At 29.4% G+C, this 7,062-nt stretch overlaps 1 long non-coding RNA gene across 1 annotated transcript; it reads left to right on the plus strand.

Annotated features, from left to right (window-relative positions):
* The first annotated feature begins 1,352 nt into the window (after nucleotides 1-1,352).
* LOC149151980 (uncharacterized) lies at nucleotides 1,353-2,169 on the plus strand. Its single transcript, XR_016263385.1, has 2 exons — nucleotides 1,353-1,804; nucleotides 1,903-2,169. It is a non-coding gene; the product is annotated as an uncharacterized LOC149151980 (long non-coding RNA).
* The last annotated feature ends 4,893 nt before the right edge of the window (nucleotides 2,170-7,062 follow it).

A 7,062-nucleotide genomic window follows, 5' to 3' on the forward strand; every position in this document is an offset into this window, starting at 1 on the left:
AATATTATTCACTACTGCAGCCCCTTTCACTTTAGAATAAAGCTACATAGGTAAAGGAAAAAGTAGAAGAGAACCAATAGGATGGAGATTGAGAACACTTTTTAAGCATAAATAGGGACGTGTCCTAGATAGTGAAAAGCTTTGTTCTAATTGTCCTTCTATATTTTTCTGCAAGACTTTTCGAGAAGATTGACCAAATTTTATATTTGTGGTAATATTTTATATATGATAATTAATTTTCATGTATAATAATTATAGCATAACTATAACATAACAAACTCTAACTTTTTAATTTACATTTTTCTCATAACTATAAAATAACATAAAAACATCATAAAATCTTATCTTTGAAAATACTCACAATATTAACTATACACAATCATATTAAAAATTTCAAGATACTTTTCCTAAAAATCTCCACCATAATCCTAGCAAATTCCCATTCTTGCCTCTCAGAAAATCTATGCCACAACTGTAACCAATTCCTACTCTTCCTTTAAAAAATAAAAATAAAAAATGAATAAATAATCTTATAAAAAACCAGTTTAATTTATTAAACTCCTTGAAAAGAGAAACTATTTTTCTAATTTCACACAACTTCCATTACACATAAACAAAAACTCTTCACCAATTAAATTTAAACCCAAAATAACACCTCATCCCAACGAACAACCTACTCCAATTTAAAACGTCTGAAAACAACCTAATCTCGTGATCGGAGAGGAAAAAGAAATACGCTTTTGGTATGATGTGATAAGCATCCATATGTTAATCACGGTCTATCAGCTTTAACTTTTTGTTATTTTATTCTTAAAATAACATTTACTGGTACAACGGAAGCAGAGTACAATAGCGTAATGAAAGGTAAACAGTATGAATATCAGTAATTTCAAATTTTGAAAACAGAAGCTTTGACCAATCAAACAATAATCGGCCCAGAGACTTTAAATATAAAATATTTTGAAGCCTGGACTGGATTAATGCAGCAATGAAGTAGATTTGGTCCAGCAGGTCCTGTGGTTAAATTTTAGATTTGGTCCAGCCGGTATTGTGGTTAAATTTTGGGTTATTATAATTTTGGGCAAGATTATGTATTCCTGAAAGTTGTTCCATGCACAATTTAATCAATAAAGACTTGTGGTTTAATTTTCGGCTAGTGCAGTTCTAAACAAGATTATGTATGCTATAATAATAAAGATTTGTGGTTTACTTTTCGGCTAGTACAATTCTAAACATGGTTATGTATGCTATAATTCGAAAGAAGACTATGTAGGTTTGAAAGCTGCTTTATGCACAATTGATGAACTATATATTCTTGAAAGCTGTTCTATTCACAATTGAGGGGAACAATTTGTGAAATAGATTTCAATGGTTTTCACTGTCTGAGAGAGTTAGGAATATCAGAAATAAAACCATATAGTTTTGATCATGGATTTACTCTCCGGGATATGAGCAGTATTGGATCTGTAGAGCTTTATCAAAACTTGTCAGGGCAGACAAGTAGTTAGTAGAGAGCCAAAGAGATCAAAATCCTGTGACCTCCGCCTGTAGCGGAGATATTGCAACGAATCATGAAAATGTGAATCTGTGGATGGATATGGACGAAAATTCGGGGCTGTGGGTGTGGGAGGACAACGATGCGGAGATCGCAGGATCGAAACCTGCTACCAAAACTTGTAAGTCTGACGGTAGTGTGCAGCAGGAGCGTCCAGCGTCCAAGAATTTGCAGACCGAAAGAAAGCGAAGGAAGATACTGAAGGAGACACTTTTTAAATTGCGTTCTGTACTTCCCAAGATCTGTGAGGTTTGTATTTTCCACTAATTATTCCTCTCGGAATTAAATTAGTTGTACTGGACATTTTTTAAGGTTTAAGTATAAATAATTATTGTGCGTGGCAACAGATGACAAACAAACAATAGTTCGGGATGCTATCAGCTATGTGTTAGATCTGCAAAAGAAAGTGCAGGAGATTGAGGCTGAAATCTAGGCACTCTCAAGCTCTAACAAGCCTGATCATACCCAAGTAGTTACTTCGGAGATGACCACGCCCCAAACAAATGCTAATTGTGCCTCGATCGAATCCGCGGACATGAAGAAATCTGCAAATAAAGTGACAAAAGAGGGAAAGATACTAGAACTAAGTACTGTAAATCCTGCTGATTCTAAGATCTCTGTGCAATTATCTGTGATTTATATTTGTACGTTTTGGATGTTTACATCGCATCGGATTTATTTTGGCATTTTTTCCTTTTTCTTTTTTACATTATTTAAATTTATCTTTGGAAAAACTTTGATGGATGAGGATAATATTTATTTTTCCAACGGTATGAAAATTTATGTTCTTAGAATTTAGAAAGAAATTACAGGGGTAGACATGTTTTACAAATTCACTCAAATCAATTTTTATATTAGTCACTTAAAACTAAAATACAAAACACATAAAATAGTACTACAAAACACATAAATAGTATTTATAAGATCTAATAGATTCTAAATAAAAAATTTAAAAATGTCAACAAAATTCAAAAATTGACAAATTAATCATACTTATTGTAAATATTATTTCCAAATAATTTTATATCAATATTATATGAAAATTTGAAAAAAAAAATTCCATTACAAAATAAAATATTCAAAATATTCGAATGAAAAAACATTATTACAGATGACCATTTTTACATTTCCAAATCGTTAGTGCTAAAAATAAAAATTAATTGAGAATCATGGTAAGGAAAAACAAATAAATTCTGTGAAGATGTCATACAGGGATAAAGTAGAGTATATTTTAGAGCATGGTATGTTATATTAATTTTGAAAAAGTCTAATTTCTTGTTATTGATGTGAAACAATATGATTTTTTTATGTTGCTTTTGAGAATCATGGTAAGGAAAAACAAATAAATTCTGTGAAGATGTCATACAGGGATAAAGTAGAGTATATTTTAGAGCATGGTATGTTATATTAATTTTGAAAAAGTATAATTTTTTGTTATTGATGTGAAACAATATGATTTTTTTATGTTGCTTGTATTTTTTTGTTGTTTGATAGCAGAAAAGATTGAAAGACAAGTTAAATTTCTCATTATTGATTTAACTTTATATGATTTGTATGTTGTTAATAAAATAATTTATTGTTTTTTGGAAAAGTAAAAAATTAAAAGTTGTTTTGGTAATGGGAAAAAATGGTTTTTTCTATTTTACTTGGATATAAATCTTTACAAGTGCAAATGACAGGATGATGATAAATATTATTGTAATTATAATAATTTTGTGCCTATAAATATTATTCTATTAACCTTAATTTTCACTTTGGAACTAAAACAAAAACAAATTTCTTAAAAAAATAAATATTAATAATATATTCAAATTTAAAATAAATACGCATCAATTAAATTATATATATATATATATATATATATATATATATATATATATATATATATATATATATATATATATATAGCTAATAATTTTTTTTTATGAGCATAATTATATGTTACATTTTTATTTTTTTGAGTGACAGTGATGAGTCAACCTACATTACCAGCTAGGAATAGTTGTCCCCACTATAAATTTGAGAAATTATGATAATTTTCCCACTACTTTTATTTATATAAATAACATTGTTCCAACTCACACTAACAAACTACACTTTTAATAAGTTCCAAGGATGGTGTCCCATGATTAGGTGGAGAGGTTTGGTTCTCACAGATATTGTAGTCCTATCATGAATATAGCTATATATCCATTAGAGTTCTTCCACTCCCACACAAGATTTATTCAATTGAAAAGAAACTACACTTCTAACCAAATTAAAACAATTTTCAATTAAAATAATCCATAGAAATGCAATCATATAACCATTCCAACAATATAATATAAATAGCAATATTTATTGAATTGGAAAAAAAAACTACACTTCTAACCAAATTAAAACAATTTTAAATTAAAATAATCTATAGCAATGCAATCATTTAACCATTCCAACAATATAATATCCAACAATATAATATAAATAGAAAAACTTATTCAATTAAAACAAAACTACACTTCTAACTAAATTAAATCAATTTTAAATTAAAATAATCCATAACAATATAATCATATAACCATTCCAACAATATAATATAAATAACAATATTTATTCAATTAAAAATAAAAATACAATTTTAACTAAATTAAAACCATTTTAAATTAAAATAGTCCATAACAATGGAATCATATAACGATTCCAACAATATAATATAAATGGCATAGCTTCCATTCGTCAATGATTACCCTCACTATTTATGCTCTCTTTCGTCCATTCTTCTTATTATTTTATTTCCAACGTAAGCTATGCAAAGTCTTGTTTTGTAAGAAATTTTCCACACTACTTCCGTGAATAACTTACTAGAATAGAAAAATGAATCAATATGTATCTTAATACGATGACAACTTTAGTAAAGCTGGGCGTTTCATATCTTAATGTGTTCAAATCTTTAAAGACACGATTCACTTTTTCAAAAAAGGATCCCCACTGGAATCCATTCTCAACTGCATACCCCACCGCAGCAATAGAGCCAGTGGGTCGAAAAATTATTAATTGAAAATGATTTGATGCGTCGGTCATCTCGGAAACTGCTCAAATAGCGGCTCTAACTTCGTGTTCACACGCAGAACTTTCTTGTTTGGTGTTTCTGGCGAAGATCTGCTCTATTGCATGGAAGTCATGTTTACACTGCTGAATTTAATTTGTGTATATTTTAATATTTAGAAATTTTTGTAGAGAGCAATTAAATTGTAGTTAATTCGGTTCAAGTTTCAGTGGTAGTTTAAATAGGGGGTTGTGAAAATAAAGTGTTATATATGAAAAGATTTCAGGTTAAAATTTTTATATGGTTAATTGATAATTACTGAATATTAATTAAATGAAAATATTTATTTTATAGAAATGAAATTATTTTGTTGATAGTAAAATTTTTTCCAATGTTTAAAAATAATTTTGAATTGAATTAAATTTAGTTTGAGTGGTTCACTGAAATAGTTACCATTCTCTCCACCAAGGTTGGAATTTGGATTCTTCATTACTCGTCAAACAATTTTTTTTTGACGTTTGGGTCTTTAGGTTACCCGTCAAGGAACATAACGTTTAAAATTTTGCCCTTCAATCATGATGCTTTGATAAAAAATTGACCCTTCATTAATAAAGCTTTAATTAAAAAAATACTTTTCAATCACACAACTATGTTAATTTTTCTCACAGATTTATAATAAGAGAAGAAAAAGAACATAGCCATAACTAAATGATTTGTGGAATCATGAAGGTTGTTTTACTCATGGATGGAATCCACAATTCCCATATCATCCAGATTCCACTTATGAGTTATTCTTCCAAAGACATGATACAAAAATTATGGGTATATCTAGAAATCTATTTTACTCACGCCCAACTAATTGTTATTGCAATCATTCTGCTCCTATTTCAATATTCTCAATTTGGATTTCTATTAGATAATTTAAATGTTGCAATTTCAGTAAAAACAAATGGATTTCTTTCACCAATATGAACCAATAAAACTTCCCAAAAATAAATTTCCATCTCAAAGACTTTGAAATTGACCAAAACTATTTTTGACATTCCTATCCACCATCATAATCATCACATGGAATTAACCTAAAAGCTAAATTTTTAATAAAACCAACACAATACATGAACTTAATTTATTTAAATATAAATAACATAAACTTAATTTATTTAAATAAAAACAAATATATTAATGTAAATTCCAAATATTACAACACTTAATTATTTATCATCAAATATTCACCTATAACTTTAAATAATATGAACTTAATTTATTTTCATAAAAACAAATACTATGGCACAAATTCCAAATACCACATATTACAAGGTTTAATTATTGATAAGTCAATAAAATATATTACGAGTAAATATGTGCGATCAAATTCCAGAACTGCTGCCATGCATGTTTTCAGTAGTTTGAGAAGGTAGTAATGAAGTTTTCATTAAAAAGTGAACCGTCAAAAATACTTTTTATAACTTTCAAAACTTATCGCAAAAAACAGTTTCTTTTCATTTTTAAACGTAAAATACTGTCAAAATACCTTATGACGGGCATTTTGCCCGTCAGATTCCAACCCTGCTCTCCACAATCTAGAATAAAATAACATTGATAAACTTGAAATGTGCTGGACCTTTAGTACACCTATCTTACCTATCTTTTTTGCCTTCAGGCTAAGAGAGAAACTGAATATCCTCCCAACGATACACAATGCCCAAAGTTAAAAAAAAGAAACTGAATATCCTCCCAACGATACACAATGCCCAAAGTTATTAAAAAAAAAAAAAACAACACAAACCAACAAAACAAAACCATCTGCTCCTTTTGCAGGTCTTGAACCGATTTTGGCTGACCGAAATTCGATTTTCTTTCTTGTTCTTCTGGCAATAGTTTTCGATTATATTGAAATTTGAAAGGGGTTTGGTTGATTGATGCCGCTGGGGAGAGAACAGGCACACATCTGTGATGCTGGGGAAGGGGGATATACCACGTGCGAATAGATGGTCAGAAAGAGGCTGGCTTATTAGTGAAGCTGATGCGAGCCCTGGAATCCCTTCCACTGCATATCATGAATTCAAACTACTTCTGCTTAGATGAAGCCATTCACTCCACAATGTAAGTAACAAGAATCGACTTCATGAGTTGAATTTGACGATAGAGAGATATTATAATGTATTCATTGGATTAAAACATATATATATATATAATCGATCGTATTGTTTCGTTTAACAGTAACAATGAAAATTCAATTTTTATGATATGACAGGGGAGCTCAATGAAAATCTTAGGAGCAGACAAGTTGGAGGAGATGATTCGCCAAACCATCGCCAGTGCTTGGTTCGGCTAAGTCAAATTATTACTACATAAATGGTGATTGTGAGACTCGTTTTTTCAGACTTATGAATAGGGGCAGCCTTTGGAAAATTTCTGGACAGACACCCACCTGTGACTATCCTCCATTCATATCATTTCCATTCAAAAGGGTTTCTAATATAGT

Source organism: Pinus tabuliformis, chromosome 9 (genome assembly GCF_031772625.1).
Source record: "Pinus tabuliformis cultivar Carrire ecotype Pingquan chromosome 9, CPIR1, whole genome shotgun sequence".
Classification (NCBI taxonomy): domain Eukaryota; kingdom Viridiplantae; phylum Streptophyta; class Pinopsida; order Pinales; family Pinaceae; genus Pinus; species Pinus tabuliformis.